We start from the raw sequence: 23,573 nt of genomic DNA, 5'->3' as shown, positions 1-23,573 counted from the left end.
ATTACTGTCTCTTTATGATAAGCTTGGAATCAAGTAGTTTTAGTCCTTCTACTTTGCTCTTCTATTTCCAAGTTGTTTGGCTATTCTATATCCTTTGTAGTTCCATATTCATTTTAGGGTTGACTAATTTATTTCTTCAAAAGAACCTATTGAGATTTTCATTGAGATTCTCTCAAATCTACAGGTCAATTTGAGGAAAAATGACAACTGAGTCTTCCGATCCATGAACCAGTATCTCTCTCCATGTATTAAGGTAATCTTGGATTTCTGTCAGCAATGTTTTACACTTCTCAGTGTATAGTCCTGAATATCTTTTATCAAATTTATTCCTAGAAAATCCATGTTTACGTTATTGAAAATGGTACTTTAAATTTCAGTTTGACCATTTATTGCTAGACATAGAAACGTAACTAATTTTTGCATATTGACCTCATATCTGCAATCTTGCTATACTCACTTAAAAGTTCTAGTAGCTTTTATTTGTAGATTCCTTAGGGTTTTCTTAGACAATTATGCACTTGAAAATAAACACAGTTTTACTTCTTTTCCAATCTGCATGTTTGATTTTTTCTTTTGCCTTACGGTACTGTCTAGGACATCCAATAGAAGTGGTAGGTAAACATTGTTGCTTCATTCCAGATCTTAGGGTAAAAGCATTCAGTCGTGCATCCTGAAATATAAGGTCAACTGTAGGGTTTTTGTAGATACTCGTTATCAGGTGGAAAGAATTCCCTTTTATTCCTTGTTGGCTGAGAGTTATTGTACTGAATGAATCTTTGTGCATCGAATGTTTTTATATATATATTAAAATGATTATTTTTTCTTTAGTTTGTTAATATGGTAAACTATATTAATTGACTTTAACATTAAGTCAACTTTGCATTCCTGGGTTAAACCCCACTTGGTCATGGTATATTTTGTTTTTTCACTCAATTCATGATAAGTTGTTTGTTCAAAAATTGTGCAGAATTTTTCCATCTATTTTCATGAGGGATATTGGTTTATAGTTCTTTTTTCTTGTAATGTCTTTATCTGGTTTTGGTATCAGGATAATGTTGGCTTCATAAAGTGAGTTGGACGGTATTCCTTCCTCTTTAAAAGTCTGGAAGATTTTGCGTAGAACTGGTATACTCCCTTCTGGGATGTTTGGAAGAACGTGGGGGGGAAATAGGGAAATGCTTGTCAAGGGGTACAAACTTGTAGTTATAAGACAAATAACCTTTGGGTCCTATTGTACAGCATAGTGATTATAGTTAATAATACTGTATTGTATACTTGAAGTTTTTTAAGAGAGTAGTTTTGTTTGAGGAAGATTAGCTCTGAGCTAGCATCTGCCACCAATCTTCCTCTTTTTGCTGAGGAAGATTGGCCCTTAGCTAACATATGTGCCCATCTTCCTCTACTTTACATGTGGGACGCCTGCCACAGCATGGCTTGATAAGTGGTTCCCATGTCCGTGCCCAGGATCCGAACCGGTGAACCCTGGGCCGCTAAAGCAGATCACGCAAACTTAACTGCTATGCCACTGGGCCAGCCCCAAGACAGTAGATCTGAAGTGTTCTCACCACACACAACAAAAAAGTAACTATGATGGATGTGTTAGTTAACTTGACTGTAATAATCATTTCACAATGTATATGTATATCAACTGTTTGCATTGTACACCTTAAGTACATGCAATTTTTATTGTCAATTATACTTCTGTAAAGTTTGAAAAAAAATGTTTAGTAGAATTCACCCATAAAGTCATCTAGGCCTGAAGTGGAAATCAATTTCCTTAGTAGGCATAAAGCTAGTTATGTTCTTTATATCTTTTTATTAAGGGTAAAAAAAACAGCTTTATTGAGATATAATTTACATACCATACCACTCACCCATTACAAGTGTACAATTCAGTGGGTTTTGATATATTACATTATTGATTTTTTAAAATTGTGGTAAAATATATTCAACATAAAATTTGTCATTTTAACCATTTTTAAGTGTACAATTCAGTAGCACTAATTCCATTCAAAATGTTGTGCAGCCTTCACCACTATTTTCAAAACTTTTTCATCACCGCCAACAGAAAGTCTGTAATTGTTAAGCAATAAGTCTCCACCCTACCCTCTCTCTAACCCCTGGTTATGTCTACTCTACTTTCTATTTCTATGAATTTGCCTATTCTAGATACTTCATATAAGTGGATTCATACAGTATTTGTCCATTTGCATGGCTTATTTCATTTAGCATAATGTTTTCAGTGTTCATCCATGTTGTGTCATGTATCAGATCTTTATTCCTTTTTATCATTGAATAATATACCTTTGTACATATGCACTACATTTTGCTTATCCTTTCATCTGTGGATGGACACTTGGATTGTTTTCACCTTTTGGTTTTAGTGAATAATGCTTCAGTGAACATTGACATAAAAATATCTGTTTGAGTCCCTGCTTTGAACTCCTTTGGATATATACTTTCAGCTTTCAACATCTGACCATGATGCGTCTTGGTGTAGCCCTCCTTTCATTTATCCGACTTCGAGTTTGTTGAGCTTCAGGGATATATATTGTTTTTATCATATTTGGGAAGTTTTCGATCACTACATAGTCAATATTTTTCTGCTCTTTTCTCTCTCTCCTCTCCTTCTGTTACTTCCATTACACATAGGTTGGTGTGCCTAATGGTGTTCCACAATTCTCTAAGGCTCTGTTCATTTTTCCTCATTCTTTTTTCTCTCTGCTCCTCAGATTGCATAATCTCCATCAGTCTGTGTTTAAGTTTTCTGGTTTGTCCATCTTTCGGTTCAGATTTATTGTTGGGCTCCTTTAGTGAGTGATTGTCCAGCCACACCCTTGATGTTCTCTCCAGAACAGATTTTCTCATTTTTTTGTAATGTAGATAGGTTGAGAACTTTCAAATCTTCAGTTTTGGTTTCTTTTTCTAACTTGCACCTCAAAACTCTTCCAGCCTCCACCCATTCCCCAGTTCTAAAGCCACTTCCACAATTTTAAGTATCTGTTACAGCAGCACCCTACATCCTGGTACCAAAATCTGTATTAGTTTGCTAGGGCTGCCTTAACAAATTACCACAGACTGGGGGCCTTAAACTACAGAAATTAATTTTTTCACAGTTCTGGAGGTGAGGAGTCCAAGATCAAGTTGTGGGCAGAGCTGTTTCTTCTGAGGCCTCTCTCCTTGTTTTGTAGGTTACTGTCTTCTCCCTGTGTCTTCACGAGGTCTTGCCTTTAGACGAGCCTTTGTCCAAATTTCTTCTTCTTGTTTGGACGCCAGTCATCTTGGATTAGAGCCCATCCTAATGACCTCATTTTAGCTTAATTACCTCATTAAAGACCTTTTCTCCAAATACAATCACATTATGAGGTACTGGGAGTTAGGACTTGAACATACGAATTTTTCAGGAACACACTTCAGCCCGTGACATACTTCCTGGTATGGAACCTGCATCCTGTCAGCAAGCTGGGGTGTGGGTGCTCAGGGCCCGGTGTTTTCAACCTGCTCCTACCTATGGTAGAGTTCCACCTTCCAAGTAGGGGCTACTTGGGGTAACAGAGCCCCAGTCCTCTTGGCTACATTTGCCTGGAATAGAACTTCTGCAACATGAAGCTGAGAACGTTAGAGACTGCAGCAGCCTGCTCTCCCAGGGAGAAACTCTCACCCTAGACTGCGAGCTAAGAGGAGAGAGAGGGTCTCATTTTCTTGTAAAGCTAGATCACTCCGACTTGTAGGAGGGGTGGAGGTAGGAGTGGGACATGGCTCAAATGGCACAGACTTGCTGTTTTTACCCAGATTTACTAGATTTTCCTGAATAAATGTTTTTTAATTTGCTGTATGCCATTAGGACAATTTCCAGAAAATTTAAATTTAAAAATAATAATGATTTTTACCATTTTTCTTTTTTTGAGGAAGATTATCCCTGAGCTAACATCTGCTGCCAGTCCTCCTCTTTTTTTGCTGAGGAAGACTGGCCCTGAGCTAACATCTGTGCCCATCTTGCTCTACTTTATATGTGGGATGCCTACCACAGCATGGCTTGCCAAGTGGTGCCATGTCCACACCCAGGATCCGAAGCGGCGAACCCCGGGCCGCCAAAGTGCAATGTGCGAACTTAACCACTGTGCCACAGGCTGGCTCCAATTTTGATCATTTAAATGATCGTTTCATGGGGAAATGTTCTGCCGAGCTCCTTATACCACCATTCTGGAAGTCCTGTCTCTATTACTTCTTGAGTCCACTTGGCTAGTTTGTGTCTTTCAAGGAATTTGTCTATTCAATCTAAGTCATTAGTTTGTTGGCGTAAAATTGTCTACTCTATTCCCGTATCACTTTTAATGTTTGAAGGTTCTGTAGTGATGTCTTCTCTCTCTTTCCTGATATTATTTATTTGTGTGTTTTCTCTTTTTTATCCTTATAGGACTTGCTTGAGATTTGTCAATTTATTGATCTCAGACAAATCGTTTTTGGTTTAATTGGTTTTCTCTCCTTTTTGGTTGTTTTTTATTTTTATTGATTTCTTTTATTTACTTTTTTCCTACTTATTTGGGTTTATTTTGGTCTTCTTTTTCTGGCTTCTTAAGCTTTAACCATAGTTTTGAGAATTTTCTTCTCTTCTAATATGAGTTTTTAATGCTATAAATTTTCCTCTAAGAACTGCCTGGCTATACCCCACAAATTTTGATATGTCATGCTTTCATTTCCATTCTATTCAAAATATTTTAAAATTTCTTCTGGGATTTGTTCTTTGATGCATGAGGTATTTAGAAATACGTTTAGATTCCATATATATGCGGATTTTTCAGTTATCTTTTTTTTTTTTTAAGATTTTATTTTTTTCCTTTTTCTCCCCAAAGCCCCCTGGTACATAGTTGTATATTCTTCGTTGTGGGTCCTTCTAGTTGTGGCGTGTGGGACGCTGCCTCAGCGTGGTTTGATGAGCAGTGCCATGTCCGCGCCCAGGATTCAAACCAACGAAACACTGGGCCGCCTGCAGCGGAGCGCGCGATGTTAACCACTCGGCCACGGGGCCAGCCCCTCAGTTCTCTTTCAAATACTGTTTTCTCTGAGTTTGAAAATTTTTGTAATTGAGGTCACATTGGTTTTTAATATTGTGTAAATTTCAGGTGTACATCATTATATTTCAGCTTCTGTATAAGTTACATCATGTCCACCACCAAAAGTCTAGTTTCCATCTGTCACCATATATATGTGCCCCTTTACCCCTTTTGGCCTTCCCCCACCCTCTTCTCCTTTGGTAACCACCAATCTGTTCTCTGTTTCTGTGTGTGTGTTTGTTTGTTTATATTCCACATGAGTGAAATCATACAGTATTTGTCCTTCTCTGTCTAACATTTCACTTAGCATAATACCCTCAAGGTCCATCCATGTTGTCGCAAATGGCACAATTCCGTCTTTTTTATGGCTGGGTAGGATTCCATTGTGTACATATACCACATCTTTATCCATCATCTGTTGATGGGCACTTAGGTTGCTTCCCGGTTGTGGCTATTGTGAATAATGCTGCAATGAACATAGGGGTACATGTATCTTTTCAAATTAGTGTTTTCGTCTTCTTTGGATGTCTACCCCGAAGTGGAATAGCTGGATTGTATGGTAGTTCTATTCTTAATATTTTGAGAAATCCCCATACTGTTTTCCGTAGCGGCTGTAGCAGTTTGCATTCCCACGAGCAGTATATGAGGCTCCCCTTTTCTCCACATCCTCTGCAACTCTTGTTATTTCGTGTCATTTTAGTAATAGCCATTCCGATGGATGTGAGGTGATATGTCATTGTAGCTTTGGTTTGCATTTCTCTAATTATCAGTGATGTTGAACATCTTTTCTTTTCTTTCCTTTTTGGAGAAGATTAGCCCTGAGCTAACTTCTGCTGCCAATCCTCCTTTTTTTGCTGAGGAAGACTGGCCCTGAGCTAACATCCGTGCCCATCTTCCTCTATTTTATGTGGGATGCCTGCCACAGCCTGGCTTGAGAAGCATTGTGTAGGTCTGCCCCCGGGATCTGAACTGGAGACCCCAGGTTGCCAAAGTGGAAGGTGTGAACTTAACCGCTGTGCCAACGGGCCGTCCCCTGAACATCTTTTCATGTGCCTGTTGGCCATCTGTAAATCTTCTTTGGAAAAATGTCTGTTCATATCCTCTGCCCATTTTTTGATTGGATTGTTTGTTTTGTTGTTGTTGAGTTGTGTGAGTTCTTTATATATTTTGGAAATTAACCCCTTATTGGATATATGACTTGCAAATACTTTCTCCTAGTTGGTGGGTTGTCTTTTCATTTTGTTGATGGGGAAGACTTTTAGTTTGATGTAGTCCCGTTTGTTAATTTTTTTCTTTGTTTCCAGTGCCTGAGGAGACATGGTATTCAAAAAGATACTGCTAAGACTAATGTTGAAGAGCATACTGCCTATGTTTTCAGCTAGGAGTATTATGGTTTCATGTCTTACATTCATCTCTTTAATCCATTTTGAGTTGATTTTTGTGTATGGTGTAAGATAATAGTCTACTTTCATTCTTTTGCCTGTGGCTGTCCAGTTTTCCCAACACCATTTATTGAAGAGACTTTCCTTTCTCTATTGTCTGTACCTAGCTCCTTTGTCGAAAATTAGCTGTCCGTAAATGTGTGGTTTTATTTCTGGACTCTCAGTTCTGTTCCATTGAGCTGTGTGCGTGTTGTGTACCAGTACCATGCTGTTGTGATTACTGTAGTTTTGTAGTATGTTTTGAATTCAGAGATTGTGATACCTCCAGCTTTGTTGGTTTTTCTCGAGATTGCTTTGGCTTGTTGTTAGTTTCTAATGTAATACCATTGTGGCCAGAAAGCATAGTTTTTATTATTTGAATTCTTTTACATTTATTGAGACTTTCTTTACGGCCAATCTTACCGTCTATCTTGGTCAGTGATCCAGTTGTATTTGGGAAAATGTTAGGTAGAATGTTGGTTGATAGAGTTATTCAAGTCTTCCTTTACTGATTTTTCTGTCTACTTCATTTGTCATTTATTGAGAGAAGGGTATTGACATCTCTAATAGTGGCTATAATTGTGGATTGGTGCAGTTCTTTTAATTTTATCATTTTCTGTTTTATGTATCTTGAAGTTCTGTCATTAGGTGAATATGTATTTAGTGTTGTTCTTCTTTTCCATACAATTTGACAGTCTCTACCTTTTCGTGACAGTCTCTATCTTTTCATATTTCAAAAATCTCTACCTTTTGATTTTTTTTTTACAGCATTCACAGTTAAAATGATTACTGGTTGTTGTGATTAAAGTGGTCAAATGCACCATTGTGCTATTTATTCATTCTCTTTCTTATTTGTGATCTCTTTGTATTTTTTTTCTACCTTCTTTTAGAAGGCAGAAAATTTTACATTTTCTAATTCCATTTAATCTCCTTTATTCACTTGTTAGGAATAAGTCAATATTCTTTTCATATTATCTGTACTCTTTGTTTTCTTTATTTTATAAGTTGTTTTAGGGTTTATATTAGACATCTTTCACTTATTACGCTCTACCTTCTGATCATATTATTATCCTTCATGTATAGTATAAGCTCATTACAATAGTTTACTTTGATTTCACCTTTCCTAGATTTTAGGTTATTGTGGATATACATTTTATTTCTACATATATTAGTAACCCCACATGCATTGTTACATTTTTGTTTTAACCAGTCAGTAATGTTTTAAAGATATTTAAAAATTAGGGAAAAGTGTATTTTGTATTTACTCACAAACTTTCCGTTTCCAGTGCTCTTTATTTCCTTGTGTATATCCAGATTTATAGTTGGTATCATTTTTCTTCTGTCTGGAGGATTTTCTTTAATATTTATTATAATGCTGGGCTGCTGGTGATGAATTTTAGCTTTGATATGTCTGAAATAGTATTTATTTCATTTTCATTTCTGAAATGTATGTTTACTGTATATAGAATTCTGGGCAACCATTATTTTTCTTTCAGCTCTTTAAAGGTGTTGCTCCGTTGTCTTCTGGCTTTCATTCAATCCAGTGAGAAGTCTGCTGTAATTCTCATTTTTCTTCTGTACACGTGTCTTTTTTTGGGCTGCTTTTAAGTTTTTTCCTTATCACTGATTTTAAGCAGTACGATTATGATGTGCATTGGTGTAGTTTTCTTTGTTTCTTCTGCTTGGGGTTCATTGAGCTTCTTGGAAATATGAGTTTATGGTTTTCATTAAATTTGGAAAAATTTCATCTGTAAGTCCTTCAAAATTTTTTGTCCTATCCCTCTCCTCCTTTTTGGGAGTGCAGTTATATCTATATTAGGGCACATGATGTTTTTCTATAGCTCACTGATATTTGTTTTTTTCCAATCTTTCCTCTCTCTCATTTTAGATGATTTCTGTTGTCTTTAAGTTCATTAATCTTCTTCTACAGTGTCTAACCTGTTGATAATTTTAACCATACTATTTTTCTTCTCAGACATTGTATTTTCACTTGTAGATGTTTATTTGTGGTTTGTTTTGTTTGTTTCCTTTTAGATTAACAAAGGTTCTTTTACCATGCTAAAAATATAAAATATACCATCTTAACCATTTATAAGTGTAGCACAATTCAGTAGTGTTAAGTAAATTCATATTGCTGAGGAATAGATTTCTTTTACATCTTCCATATCTCCTTAAAATGCTCATCTTTCATCCTTTTTGAACATATGAACTATATTTATACTAAGTGTTTAAACGTTCTTGCCAACTATTTCTGTCATCTCTGGGTCTGTTCATATTGATTGATTTTTCTTTTTATTTTAGGTCTTATTTTCCTGTCTTGCATATCTGGTAATTTTTTTTTGTCAAGTGCCACATATTGTGAATTTTATTTTCTTAGTTGTTGGAGTTTCTGTATTTTTTTTCTAAAATATTTTCAGGCTTTGTTTTGAGATTCAGTTAAGCCATTTGTAATCAACTCTGCCATTTTGAGGCTTGCTGTCTTGCTTTCTTAGGTGGGTCCAGTACAACTTTTACTATAGGACTAATTTGGTCCCAACACTGATGTGATACCCTTTTGAGAATGTCCTTGTATTAGGAGGTTCTTTTTATTTGGCTAGTGGGAATATAGAGTATTACCAGCCCTGTGTGAGTTCTGGGATGGCTAGCTTGAATCTTTCTCATGGTCTTTCACTGGCCTTGAGTAGTTTCCTCACACACCTGCATTGATCAGTACTCATTTGGAGCTCTTCCTGTGCAGATCTGTCTTCTCTCATACTTCATCCCATAAATGCTCATAAGATTTCCTTGTATGAACTCTGTATCTTTAGCTCCTGGAACCAGCAGGCTCCGTTTGGGTACTTCCTGCCTGCACACAGCCTAAAAATTCTCTCCAGGCTGTAAGCTGGGGCAATAATATGGCTCACATCTTTTGTTTCATTTCTCTCAGAGATCATTATCTTTCACTGACTGTTGTCTAATATCTGGACACCACTGTATGTTTTGTCCGGTTTCTTAGTTGTGTGTGGTGGGAGGATAAGTCTTGTTGTTTTCTTTTTAATCCAGTTGTTTTCCCCCGTCATTGCTAGAACCCCAAATCTCAAAAATACTGCATCTTGATAGCAGATACATACAGATGTAGTAAAACTACAAAGAAAAGCACAAGAAGGATAAATTCTCAATTCAGAATAGTGGTTACTTCTGGGGAAGCTGGGAGAAAGAGGAATGTGATTAGGTATAAAAAGAGACCTATAGGGGGCCAGCCCCATGGCCGAGTGGTTAAGGTCATGCTCTCCACTTCCACGGCCTGGGGTTCGCTGGTTCGGATCCGGGGCATAGACCTACACACCGCTCATCAAGCCATGCTGTGGCAGCCTCCCACATAGAAGAACTAGAATGACTTATAACTAGGATATAGAACTATGCACTGGGGCTTTGGGGAGAAAAAAAAGAGGAAGGTTGGCAACAGATGTTAGCTCAGGGCCAATCTTCCTCACCAAAAAGCGTGCAAAAACAAGACCTATGACTATTTTTATAATATTTTATTTCATAAGCAGGGTATTGGGCACATAGGTATTTGGCTTAGTGTTAGTCACATTTAATATCAGTCCTGAAATATTTCACAATTGAAAGATTTCAAACAGAACAAAGGATTAAGTTTTTTAAAAAGACAAACTGGAAATACTAGAAGAAAAAGCAGGTATGTCTTAGTGGTGTCTATAACCTTGATTGAACCTTTTACTCCCTCTACAAATGGATGTATAATATGTAAGAAATAGTCTTCAAATTAATATTATCAATCATTCATAAAAAACATTGAGCCGGTCTTGTGCCCATTTCTTTGATTTTTGCTCTGAGAAGTTGATATGGAGAATATATGTATTTCCAGACTGTTCTTGACTTTTAGAAAAGTTTAAGGCAACTTGACTGAAGTGAGCCAACTAGAATCCTGAGTAGGGAGAATGAGGTCACATTCTGTGGATTCATTCTTCCAGGTCTGCAAAACAGTAAGAAACCATTTCCTCAGTATTAGAGGGATCAGATAGCGGCAAGACTCACCAAACTGTCTTCTATTTCTACCATATGCCTCCCAGAGGAACCAGAACTAGCAATTCTAATGGCCTTGCACAGTTGTAGGAGAACTCCTGCCACTACCACGCATGTATCTATGACTTTCCCTCCTTTATATTTTCCCCTGTGAACATGAAGGACTATAGTCGAAGTTAATTATGTTTTCCGAATATTTCTGATTCTCTGCCTTCCAGGACATGGTAGGACTGCAATTCCCAGATTCTTGGTTTGGGTGGGGTCATGTGAATAGTTCTGGTTAATAAAGTATAGGTGGAAGAAATCTGTGTCACTTACAGACTAGAGCTTTTCATTGCTGGTGTGAGGCCCTTCAGAATCTTACTTCCTTTTGTCACAGCAACCTGCAAGTTTCAGTTTGGTGGCTGCTCTCTCAGCCTGGGTCCTGGAATTAGATAAAAACTAGAGTTCCCAGATGATCCTTGATGAGATTATGATATAATCAAGAAATAAACCTTTGCTGAGAAAGTGCTAAAAATTCCTTTGTATCATTCAGTTCAAATGTCCCTTCAGAGAGGCAGTCCTTGACCACGCAGTCTAAAACCCACCACAAATATCAGTTGCTGTCTAACACAATCCCCTGTTTAATTGTCTTCATAGTACTCTTTACTTTCAGAAATGGTTTTATCTATCTGCACTTCTTTATTCTATTCCCCACCCCCTGCCCAAAAAAGCCCCCAGAATACTCCATGAGAATAGAAGACTTGCCTGTTTGATTCACTGCAGTATTCCCAGCACTTTGAGGATAGAGAGACATGAAAGAATCAGATTAGCCTAATTCTTATAGGCCATGGTAAGTGCAGTGTGAAGTCACTGAAGGGTAATGAGACTCTGACTACTTTTGGAGAATGGACTGGAAGCGGGCAACAGTGGAAGTGAAAGTAGATCAGTCAGTAAACTCTAGCATTGTTCTAGGCAAGATAAAGGGGGGTTGAACAAGTATGGTGTTTGTAGATCAAAAAGATAGGTCTTGTTTATGTGGGAATTAGGGAAGAGAAGCATCAAGAAGACTCTTAGGTTGCTGGCTTTAGTAACTAGATAAATGGAGGTGCCATTTAATGAGATGGGGAATATAAGGGAAGAGCACTTTGGGGGGACTGTGGCAGAGAGTTGGATATCTAGAATTTCCTTTTGACTATGTTATGAAGACATCCTAGTCAAGATATCAATTAAACAGCTAGGTACTGTCCATGAAAGTAATCCATAACCAATCTATAAACGAAAATTTGGGTGAATTTGTTCTGAGCTGAAATCTGAGGACCATGGCCCGGGGCCTTTCTTCCCACAGGAAGAAAAGGCACCAAAGAAGTGAGGTGTACAGAGTGGTTATATATCCACAAGCAGGACGTTTCACATATGATTGAAATGTCCCTCCCACAATAGTCACAAGATTGCCCTGTCAGCACAGCACTTGATGGACACAGCAGGTAGTAGGTCTGCTATCTCAGAGGGCGTAGCAGGAGGCAAGTCTGTTGTCTTGAGCTGGGCAGTCACAGGTGAGCACAGCAATCAGTTTCTAGCCTAAGGAAAGACACTTAAGCCTTAAGGAGATGCCAACTTTGGGAGAGGGAGGGAAGTTGCACCTTTATCTCAAGGGCCTTTGTTCTTGCCATAGGGAATATCTAAAGCAGATATACAATGCATGCTCAACAGCCACGGTCAGGCCCTTTTGGAAAGACAAGGTCAGGCCGAATTAGGTTTACACCAAATGGCTTCCTCATATTCTCCAATATATCCTATTGCTTGCCATTTTTATTTGTCAATACAAACAAGTTGAACTCAGATTTGGGATGCAGATATAAACCTGAGAATTTATAAACCATTTAAGATCACCTGTGTTGGGAAAGTGGGAGAATTCCCCCCCCCCTTTTTTTTTAAGGTTCTTATGGCTGGTCAAATAATTTAAAAGGCAGGTTAGCAGGAGAAAAATCAAACAAAGTTTAATAGCATGTATACATGGGAGAAACTCAGGAGAAACAGTAACTCAGTCATCTGGCTGAGGCTGCCTGTTTAAATTTCTTCAGCTACAGACAAGGAGGATGTTGGGGGTAGTGATTTGGAGCTTCAAAGGGGAGGAAGGCAACTCCTGGAAATGGAAAAGCAAATGTTTGGTAAATAGAACTTTGATAAGAATGGGCTTAGCAAGGATCCTCCCAGTCTACCAGATACCCAGAGTTATCTAAGGTGATGGCTTGTCCTGGGGACTGGCCTTTATTTTAAATTTCTTTTAGGCAGTTGGGGAGAAGGTGGAATGTTCTTCCTGAGTCTTCTGAGCCTTTATTTTCTTCAGCTTGAAATAATCCACATACCAGAGTGGTGCATCTTGTGGTGGGCCGGTGGCGGGGGGGGGGGGGGGGGGGGGGGTCATGCCCTGAACCCCATCACCTGCATAGGAAAAATAGATTTCAACATTTAGGGGTTAGATAGTATAAGAGGAGCCACTAAAAGTGAGAGAAGCATGGGCTATCCAGAAACCCAACAAGAAAAGTATTTCAAGGAGCAAGTGCTCAACTGCTTTGAATGCTGCTAAGAACTCATTTAAGAGAACAGAGAATTTATATTTTTTTCAGCTTTATTGAGGTACAATTAACATTAAAAAATTGTACATATTTAATGTATACATTGTGATGAAGTTGGACAATATGCTTACACCCATGATACCATCACCACAATCCTGGTAATAAATATATCCATCACCTCCAAAAGATTTCTTACGTCCCTTTGCTTTTGTGTGTGTGTGTGGGAAGAACATTTAACATAAGACTTATCCTCTTAAGTTTATAATGTTGTAGATCTCTAGAACTTATGTATCCTGCATAACTAAAACTTTATGCTGAACAACAACTCTCCATTTTCCCCACTCCCGTCCCCTGGCAACCAGCAATCTATTTTCTGCTTGTCTAAGTTTGACTATTTTAGATACCTCCTGTAGGAGAAATCATGCTATATTTGTCATTCTGTGACTGACTTGTTTCAGTCAGCATAATATCTTTTTTTTTATTGAGTTAATGATAGGTTACCATCTTGTGTGATTTCAGTTGTACATTAATGTTTGTCATTCGTGTTGTAGGTGCACCATTTCACCCTTTGTGCCCGCCCCCACCCCACCTTTCCCCTGGTAGCCACTAATCTGTTCTCTTTGTCCACATTTTTAAATTCCTCCTATGAGTGGAGTCATACAGAGATTATCCTTCTCTAACTGGCTTATTTCACTTAACGTAATTCCCTCAAGGTCCATCCATGTTGTTGCAAATGGGATGATTTTGTTCTGTTTTGCAGCTGAGTAGTATTCCATTGTATATATATATACCACAACTTCTTTATCCATTCATCTGTTGATGGGCACTTAGGTTGCTTCCATGTCTTGGCTATTGTAAATAATGCTGCAGTGAACATTGGGGTGCATAGGACTTTTGGGATTGCTGACTTCAAGCTCTTTGGATAGATACCCAGTAGTGGAATGGCTGGATCGTATGGTAGTTCTATTTTTAGTTTTTTGAGGAATCTCCATACTGTTTTCCATAGTGGCTGCAGTAGTTTGCATTCCCACCAGCAGTGTATGAGGGTTCCATTCTCTCCAGAACCTCTCCAACATTTGTTACTATTAGCTTTAGATATTTTTGTCATTCTAATGGGTGTAAGTTGATATCTCAGTGTAGTTTTCATTTGCATTTTCCTGATGATCAGCGATGATGAGCGTCTTTTCATGTGCCTATTAGCCATCTGTATATCATCTTTGGAGAAATGTCTGTTCATGTCTCCAGCCCATTTTTTGATCGGGTTGTTTGATTTTTTGTTGTTGAGTTGTGAGAGTTCCTTATATATTATGGATATCAAGCCTTTGTCAGATATATGACTTGCAAATATTTTTTCCCAGTTAGTGGGTTGTTTTTTTGTTTCAATCCTGTTTTATGTGCCTTGAAGAAGCTCTTTAGCCTGATGAAGTCCCATTTGTTTACTCTTTCTATTGTTTCCCTTCTCTGAGAAGACATGGTGTCCGAAAAGATCCTTTTAATACTGATGTCAAAGAGTGTACTGCCTACGTTTTCTTCTAGAAGCCTTATGGTTTCAGGTCTCACCTTTAGGTCTTTGATCCATTTTGAGTTTATTTTAGTGAATGGTGAAAAAGAATGGTCAGTTTCCATTCTTTTACATGTGGCTTTCCAGTTTTCCCAGCACCATTTTTGGAAAAGACTTTCTTTTCTCCGTTGTATGCACTCAGCTCCTTTGTCGAAGATAAGCTGTCCATAGATGTGTGGTTTTATTTCTGGGTTTTCAATTCTATTCCATTGATCTGTTCACCTGTTTTTGTACCAGTACCATGCTGTTTTGATTACTGTAGCTTTGTAGTAAGTTTTGAAGTCAGGGATTGTGATGCCTCCCGTTTTGTTCTTTTTTCTCAGGATTGCTTTAGCAATTCGGGGTCTTTTGTGGCCCCATGTAAATTTTAGGATTCTTTGTTCTAATTCTGTAAAGAATGTCATTGGGATTCTGATGAGATAGCGTTGAATCTGTAGATTGCTTTAGGTAGAACGGACGTTTTAACTATGTTTATTCTTCCCATCCATGTACATGGAATGTCTTTCCATCTCCTTATGTCGTCATCCAATTCTCTCAGAAAGGCCTTGCAATTTTCATTATATAGGTCCTTCACTTCCTTGGTTAAATTTACCCCGAGGTATTTTATTCTTTTTGTTGCGATTGTGAATGGTATTCAGTTAGCATAATATCTTCCGGGTCCATCTATGCTTTTACAAATGGTAGTATTTCCTTAATTTTTAAGTTTGAATAATGTTTAATTGTGTGTATATCCCACATTTTCCTCATTTTCTTTATCCGCTTGTCTATTGATGGACATTTGAGTTGTTTCTATATCTTGACTATTGTGAATAATGCTGCAATAAATGTGGGAGTGTAGATATCTCTTCACAATCCTAATTTCAAGTCTTTGCACATATACCCAGGAGTAGAATTGCAGGATCATGTGGTAGCCTATTTTAATGTGGTTTGTTTTGGTGAGGAAGATTGACCCTGAGCTAACACACCTGTTGCCAATCTTCCTCTTTTTGCTTGAGGAAGACTGTCGCTGAGCTAACATCTGTGCTAATCTTCCTCTACTGTATGTGGGATGCTTTCACAGCGTGGCTTGACGAATGGTGCTAGGTCCATGCCCAGGATCTGAACCTCCGAACCCCAGGTCGCCAAAGTGGAGCACACGAACTTAACCACTATGCCAACGGGTTGGCCCCAATCTTCCTCTACTTTTTGTACATGGGATGCCACCACAGAGTGGCTTGATGAATGGTGTGTCGGCCCACACCTGGGATCTGAACCCATGAAACCCCAGCTGCCAAAGTGGAGCGAATGAACTTCACCACTATACTACCAGGCCAGCCTCTATTTTTAATTTCTCTTTTTTTTTGAGGAAGACTGGCCCTAAGCTAACATCTGCTGCCAATCTTCCCCTTTGTGCTTGAGGAAGAGAGGCCTTGAACTAACATCTGTGCCAATCTCCCTCTATTTTATATGTGGGTTGCTACCACAGCATGGCTTGACAAGCGGTGAATGTCTGCACCCAGGATCTGAACCTGCAAACCTGGGCTGCAGAAGCGGAGAGAGCTGAATTTAACCACTACACCACCGGGCCAGCCCCTACTTTTAATTTTTTGAGGAACCTCCATACTGTTTTCCATAGTGGCTGCACCATTTTGCATTCCCACCAACAGTGTACAAGGGTTCCAATTTCTCCACATCCTTGCCAACACTTGCCATTTTCTGTTTTTTGGTAATAGTCATCCTAACATTTGTGGGTGATATCTCAATTGTGATTTTGATTTGCATTTCTTATCAGATTTGGCAATATGGAGGTTATTCATAGGAAAACATATGAATCAAAGAGGAGGAAAAGAGAGTCCACGTAGAACTCTCAAGAAGTTTTGCTATGAAAGCAAGCAGAGAAATAAGCTCAGCGAGAGGGATTACGGGGTAAAGAAAAGTGGTGTTTTGTCTTTGTTTTTTTAAGATGAGCGATTTTACAACATTTTTTATGATGAAGAGACCATCCAGCCTGAGGAGAGATTGATGATGCAGTAAAGAGAGGGGATACGGAAAACAACTAAACCCCTAACTAGGTGGCAGACGTAGGAGTCCATATCACAGCTGGAAAGACTGAACATTAACAGAAGAAAAGCCACTTCCTTCTCTTTACTATGATGCAGAAGATAAATGCAGTTGTAGGAAGGATTGTACATTTCGTGGTGGGATGTGGGAGAAATTCCCTATCTCGTGACTTTTTTCTGAAGTATAAAGGAAAATCATTGGCCAAGAGAGAACATACAAAATAGTCATCGCGGAGAGCGAAAAAGTAAGTTTCCTAAAACCCTGGAAAAGGATGACCGGCTTAAGGTTTGTGATCATGAATTTAAAGAAAGCTTGTCAGCCTGAAAGCCAGTTCTTTGTGGCCAGGAAAGAGGGCAATAATGAAAAGTGTTCTAGAGAGAGCAAATACAGTAATTGTTGTAGCTTCTTATTTACCCTAAATGATCACTTAAAGTGTATAAGTACATTATAATCTATAACAATGTTAAAGAAAATATATAGCTAACAGAAGTTGGCAAGTAGAAGGAGCAAAGAAGTGTGAGAGGTTAGGTGTGTAAGTATCTTCATCTCGCACAGAGTGAGGAGCTAATGTATAATTTTGACAGTTGAAAATCCAAAAAACAGATGTTTGAAGTACTTACCTTATTTAAATTATACGGTTTATCATAAAATAACTAAAATACTAAGAGGAAATAGTTTAAATTATCTAAATCCTCACCTGTCATAAGATAAGTGAATCCACAATGTCAAAAATTGATAAAACAATTAGTGATTGAGATCCTTTAATTTATAAATATGGAGGCAGTCCCCGGAAGAAATAAAAAAAAAAGTGAAAAGTAATTACCTGTGGAGAACTTTTGTTCCTCATTATTATTTTGTATGACTTGATTTTTTTCATAACAAATGTATGCGTTAGTATACTTTAATAAAATTAAAACAGAAACTATTTAGCTGTGAATGAAGGCCTTGAAGTCAGGGCCAAGCTTTGATACAAGTGGGTAGGTTTTGTCGAGGTGACATTTATTTCCAGCCCCTTCCCGTGCCCTCTGATTGGCTCTCTCGGAATTGGTTTTCTCCCAGTATCAAAGGGATTCACTGCCCTCCTGCCCCTGGCTTCCTCCCGCCTTCACTGAGGAAAAGCACATGTCTGGTTGTTTTCTGCTCCTCAACTTTGATCATTACAAAATGAGTCTATTCTTGGTCTCATTCTTAAAATGATTTGTTTTTGGCGCTCCGGGGCTCGCGCCCCTGCCTCGTGCCTGCGCCGCTCGTATGTAAATGAGGGCGCGGGACACGGGACGCGGGACGCGGATGGACAAGGGAAGAGAGAGAGTGGCCGCTGCCCTCGCCGCCCGGTGCCGGAGCCCTCGGTGCGCGGCGGAGAGGAGAGGAGAGGATGCCGGCGGGAACTCGACTCTTGGCGCCACCGTCTCATGCACTGTGTAGGTTTTGAGAGTATTTTAGAAGGGCTTTATGGACCACGGCTACGAAGAGACCTGAGTTTATTTGAAGGATTGTCTACCATCTCTTGATTCTTCACAGTCAACACCAACAGAGGAACTATCATCTCAGGGCCAGTCCAACACTGAAAGACTGAATGCCAAGCAGAAAATTACCTAAATGCACTCTTTCGAAAGAAAGATCTTCCTCAGAACTGTGATCCTAACATTCCCCTAGTTGCTCAGGAATTAATGAAAAAGATGATACGTGAGTTTGCAATTGAGTATATTTCAAAAAGTGGTAAAATTCAAGAGAATAGAAATGGTTCAATTGGACCAAGTCTAATATGTAAAAGTATTCAAATGAATCAAGCAGAAAACTCCCTTCAGGAAGAACAGGAAGGCCCCTTAGACCTCACTGTGAATCGAATGCAAGAACAAAATACTCAGCAAGGGGATGGAGTGTTAGATCTCTCTACAAAGAAAACCAGCATAAAATCTGAAGAGTCGTCCATATGCGATCCTTCTGAAAATTCAATGGCTGGGAGACTACAGAGAAACAGAGAGGACTATGTGGAAAGAAGTGCTGAGTTTGCAGATGGTTTGCTCTCAAAAGCTTTGAAAGACATTCAGTCTGGAGCACTGGACAGAAATAAAGCAGGCATACCTCAAAAAACTTTACTTCTCCACTTAGAAGCCTTACCAGCAGGGAAGCCTGCATCTTTTAAAAACAAAACTCGAGATTTCAATGATAGTTACTCATATAAAGACAGTGAAGAAACTTGTGCAGTGCTGCAAAAAGTAGCCCTGTGGGCAAGAGCTCAAGCAGAGCACACAGAAAAAAGTAAACTCAATCTACTTGAAACCTCAGGATTAAAATTCCCAACAGCTTCCAGTTACCTCCATCAGTTAACTCTACAGAAGATGGTTGCTCAATTTAAAGAAAAAAATGAAAGCCTACAATATGAAACTTCACATCCTACTGTACAGTTAAAAATTCCTCAACTACGAGTAAGTTCTGTTTCAAAACCACAACCTGATGGTCCTGGTCTGCTGGATGTTATGTATCAAGTTTCCAAAACCTCTCCAGTCCCAGAAGGATCAGCTCTCCAAAAACTGAAAAATATACTCCCTAAACAGAAGAAAATAGAATGTTCTGGGCCCGTAACTCACTCAAGTGTTGACTCTTACTTTCTACACGGGGACTTCTCTCCTTTGTGTCTTAATTCTAAAAATGGAACAGTTGATGGAACCTCTGAAAATACTGAAGATGGATTGGATCGAAAAGATAATAAGCAGCCCAGGAAAAACCGTGGCCGTTATCGGCAGTATGATCATGAAATAATGGAAGAGGCTATTGCAATGGTAATGAGTGGAAAAATGAGTGCTTCCAAAGCACAAGGAATTTATGGGGTACCTCACGGCACTTTAGAATACAAGGTAGAAGAAAGATCTGGAACACTGAAGACTCCTCCTCCGAAGAAACTCCGAGTACCAGACACTGGGTTATATAATATGACAGATTCAGGGACTGGCAGCTGCAAAAACAGCAGCAAGCCTGTGTAGATTACTTGTTAGGAAAGTGTTTGTACGTGTGTATGTGCGTGTGTTTGTGTGTGTGTGTGTGTGCACAGGTGTGTGTTTGTGTGTCTGTATACACACACGTGGGAATTACAGATGCTCACTCTGACAGGAGACATGAAAGTTTGCAGTTCAAAAACCACTTACATGCCTTTTGAAAAAAAGTTTTATTCAGGGTTTTCACTGTGGACAGAATTATATAGTTGCTTACTTAATTCTGATAGTTTGTATTTAATCCTTGTATAAATAGGTGAAAAAGATTCAGGTTTTCTTTAGTAGTCAATAGCATAAAGCGTTGTGGGAAAACAAGTAATTGTCAAGTGAAACATTTTTATAGGTGAAAGACCACCCCAGCCATTCAGTTAAACCATCTTATAATGGAAATATGCTATTAATAGTTTTTAAACATTTTTACCTAACATACTTACAGTTACTGTAAGGACGTCAAACAACCAATCAGAGTTTAAATACGCAGCTATCTCCATACTAAGAAAAATTACTATATACAGTATTAGGACACTACAGTGCATTCTATGAATATAGAATATGAATATGAAATGCACTCAAGTGCATCCACCAGGAATAGACAAGAAAACCTTAAATGATATGTATAATGAAATTTAATATTTATCATTTAACAGTTGTAGCAGGAAGTTGGGGTTTATAAGGTATACACTTTTTGAAAAAAACTGACACATTGTTAACCCCAGGAGCTATAAAATCCTTTAATATAAGATGGAATACTAAGAACAAAAAGTAATTTAAATTTAATTATTAAAATAATTTAATTTTGTTTTTCATTTGAAAAATAAGCTAATGTGTAAGATTAGAAAAGAAAGTTGGAATGCAACTTAGAGCATGTTTATAATGTGCACAGACAAAGCTTGAGAATGATCATTTTGGTTTAAATGTGCTGGTTGGTTGATGTTATGACTACTTTAAGTTTTAAGGATTGTGACAGACTCCTACTATTGAAAAACCTCAGTGTAACTTTAATGTATTTCCTGCTGTGACATTTCAAAACATTTTCAGTTTATCAAAATGAATTACAGATGTCATTTTGGTGAGCGATACATTATCATTTTGCTAATAACCAAATTTGCAGTTTGTTCAGGGTCTTAAATAGATTTACAAATATTTAACACTGAAGCTGTTTTGAACTTTCAGTAATGTAAACTCTACTAATTGGGCAGTTAGAAGCTGGGCAGTGCATTTTAACTTTTACTAGCCTCATAAAAGAGACCAGTAATTTTTATATAGCAGTTTTAAAATGTGGTTCAGAGTATCCATGTTGGATTTATGGAGTATGCCGTTTTAGTGGTAAAATGTTATAAAGCATGTGCCTCCATATAAAGATTGGGGATTTGCTTCATATGTTCACACTTCTCCGAGTGCCCCTTTGCTCTGTTAAAAGTCAGGTTCTGATCATTTTTCTAAGCCAGTTTTCCTAAGTCCAAAAGGAATACTTAAAGCTGAATTTAAAAAATAAGTGCACCTTGTCAAATACTTGTGTTTTTACACTTGTGTTTGTGTGTATCTAATAATCACATATACATGTAATACTAAAGAGATTTTCAGCTATTACATTGAAAAACTGCTTACATATGTATAAGGAAACTGAAGAGAGGAAAATACACAACCAAGTAGATATTTGGTCTCTTCGATCCATACTGAACCCTCTTCAGCAATTAATGTTACCTGCATGCTAGGGTATGAATCCTCTCGCTCTTTTTTATTCCCCCAAGAAAGTATACATAATAGATTGCAAAACAGCAGATGTCAGGGTCATCTTTCTTTTTAAAGAATTAAGCCATATTTTGTGGGGGCCAGAACTTGGATGATTTAATATATTTCCCCTCCCCGCCCCCCGCGCCCCCAGTGAAAAGCAAAGTTAATGTTTCAACACAATTTTATTGACCTCTTTATACAGAATTTTACTTGCAAAAATTTGGGGGCTTGAAGGCATTACATAATATTTATATTGTATTGAGCTTTTTTATTCCTCACACTATATTTACATTAATAAATTGATTGAGAAGTTTATAGTAAAGGGATACTTACAGAACACTTTTATATCATTTAAAAGATGACCTGACCAAAAACTTGACAGGATTCATAAAATCAGGGATCATTTTGCTATTGACTTCACAGTGCTCAGTAGTTTTATAGGTAATATTATAGTTAATTTGCCGCGTTTTAGTACTTGTGTTATTTATTTTTGGTCAGAAATAGTAAAGTAAATATTTTTTGATAGTTTGTAGGTAATGATCAACTCCTAACTTTTAAAAGAAACAAAATGTTTCTAGTTATTGAGTTCCCTTTTGATTATACAAACTTGGAAAGGCAGGGAAATTTATGGGTTCCTCTTCCCCCCCAGTGATTCCATTAAGATATTCTCTATGTTAAACTTTCAAAGTACTTTATAAATTTAGTTACCAGTTATTACTTATTAATTATTTTCTGAAAAATCCAGTTTCAGCAGACTTTTAATGAAGGTGAAAGCAACCATTATGTGCTTTGTACTTATTTGAATGTTCCTCAAGTATTTTATATTTTAAAAAAAGAAAAAAAAAGAAGGCAAAGGAAAAACAGTGCCTCTGTTTTTAGAAAACTCCTGCTCAGTAAAGTTGTTTAAACCATTTCTGGTAGCTAATGATAATTTTATATTGTATACTAACTTTAGTGAGACTGATTTTTTTAGTTGTTTACAGTACAAATACTTGTATTTGTTTTTTAATGGCAGTATTTCCATTGTCGCAGTAATTTAGTAAAACTCTGGCTGCCTTGATTTTGACAGATTTTGTTAATATAAACTGATTGTTAGGCAATTAGTTATATTTATGCATAAATCAATTGCTCTATAATTCATGAATTATTTATTACAATATTTTCTAATGAATTCATGTATCTGTCTTGTGTTGTGAATGTACTGTAATTCTCTTCCTACTTTGTGGTGTTATATATCTAAATCTGATTGTATGAATTTTAATTGTTCAGTTAACGTGTTTCTAGGTTGTAATTTGTAGTAAAGCTCTTCAATGCTTTTGCACTTAAATTTAAAAAATAAATAAATAAATAAAAAATAAAAATGATTTGGTTTTGGCTCATGGTAAAGATCAGTAATAATCTAATAACTGAAATTCCCTTCCTCCTCCTGTTCCCATCCCTGCCAAATATTATTTAATGTGTGATCTCATTTAGGGAGATTAGATGGGAGAGTTTTATATGCATGTTTTTGTTTTTTAATCTCAGAAACAGAGGGTTAAATTGATCAGATGCTTCACTTCACGGTGTATTAGTATTATGGTTCATACCAAGTACCTCATGTGATAAATTTATCCCCTTTTATTTTCATCCCCCTCTCTCATTCTCTACCCACCTTGAGAATTTTAACTCTAAATAATGAGCTCAAAAGAATTCATCTCTGTTGGCAGACTGTTAAGGCACTGGGATAGGTAGGGGAAAATTATTTGGGAGTGTGTGAGAAAGAGGCCTTCCCAAGGAACTTCAAATTACACCATCTTTACAGGGCTTGTTTTATTCTTTTTACATAATGATTCAGTAGTCACTATCAACTGGGACTGGAATTAGGATGGACTTTAAATCTCTCGTTGAGATGTTTTCTTATGGCAAGGTCTCATTAACATCATTTAAACAGAGTGTAGCACAACACCCCCAGCAGGTGGGTGCTTAATAAGTATTATCATGCAATGATAATGATGCTGTAAAACTATAGGCTTCAGGTAAGGGTTGATGACTTATTCACCACACACCTTAACCTACATTCTTAAAACACAGATGAAACTCGTTAAATTATTTTGACAGTTTTATATGCTTCATCAACATGTTGGATATGGGATAAACAAACGGCCTACAATTAACTACAAACAATTATTTCCACTATTATTAACGGATGT

At 37.6% G+C, this 23,573-nt stretch overlaps 1 long non-coding RNA gene and 2 pseudogenes across 1 annotated transcript; 2 read left to right on the top strand and 1 right to left on the bottom strand.

Annotated features, from left to right (window-relative positions):
* LOC123283957 (large ribosomal subunit protein uL15m-like) overlaps nucleotides 1–23,573 on the top strand; it is a 63,770-nt pseudogene that overhangs the window by 31,634 nt on the left and 8,563 nt on the right.
* Nucleotides 474–15,680, bottom strand: LOC139039825 (uncharacterized). The gene is made up of 2 exons (XR_011493034.1): nucleotides 10,817–15,680; nucleotides 474–10,448 (listed from the first exon to the last, which is right to left on the bottom strand). It is a non-coding gene; the product is annotated as an uncharacterized lncRNA (long non-coding RNA).
* Nucleotides 15,678–22,748, top strand: LOC139039820 (ligand-dependent nuclear receptor corepressor-like protein pseudogene; annotated as a pseudogene).

The sequence above is a fragment of the Equus asinus genome, chromosome 12 (genome assembly GCF_041296235.1).
Source record: "Equus asinus isolate D_3611 breed Donkey chromosome 12, EquAss-T2T_v2, whole genome shotgun sequence".
NCBI classification, from domain to species: Eukaryota; Metazoa; Chordata; class Mammalia; order Perissodactyla; family Equidae; genus Equus; species Equus asinus.
Note: the sequence above shows the minus strand (reverse complement) of the source record. Positions and strands in the feature narration are given on the sequence as shown.